Here is a 662-nt window from a genome sequence, read left to right as displayed (position 1 = left end):
TGCAGCAACATATCAAAGGTATCACAATAAAAAGTATAATAAAAAAAGTAAGTAGTTAATCAGAGTTGAGCAGCTAGACGACAGCCATAAAGCTGGTATTCTTACTGATAAGCTGTTGGTTATTTGGTCAGTCACTGGCCCAAAAAAAACAGAATATGGACCTAAGTATTAGTCAGTGATTCCTCCTCTCCCTTCTGTATAACCAGTCAGAGTTGTGAGGGATCAGTTGTGCATCAGGGTGGACATGCCAGTGGCCACCATCGTATTCTGATAGTTATATAGATATGAAAGGCATTATCATATTATCAAACATTTGCTGATTTACACAACCACTGCACACACCCATTGTCACATGACACATATTGATCATTGAAATTGAAAATGAAGTAAAGAGTGAAAACGCAGATTTTCTAAAAGCATTAAAAAATGTAAATGTGTATGAGGAAGTTTCCTGAGCGAAGAAAGCTGAATCGTAGCTTTTTGCGACGCAACATCACGCCTTTGAAAAAAACGTGCACACACATTTATATGCACAGATGTACAGTGCATAGCTGCAGACACACATGCAGTATGTGCTCACTCACTCATGCACTCAGTCAGTCACACACATAATAATATGTGCTGGCTACTTTCCTCTCAGCCTGTTTGCTTGGTCTGGTGAC

This window comes from Seriola lalandi, unplaced genomic scaffold (assembly GCF_002814215.2).
Source record: "Seriola lalandi dorsalis isolate HSWRI2012SDOR001 ecotype SW California unplaced genomic scaffold, Sedor1 jcf7180002054110, whole genome shotgun sequence".
NCBI lineage: Eukaryota > Metazoa > Chordata > Actinopteri > Carangiformes > Carangidae > Seriola > Seriola lalandi.
This window is presented reverse-complemented; position numbering follows the sequence as displayed.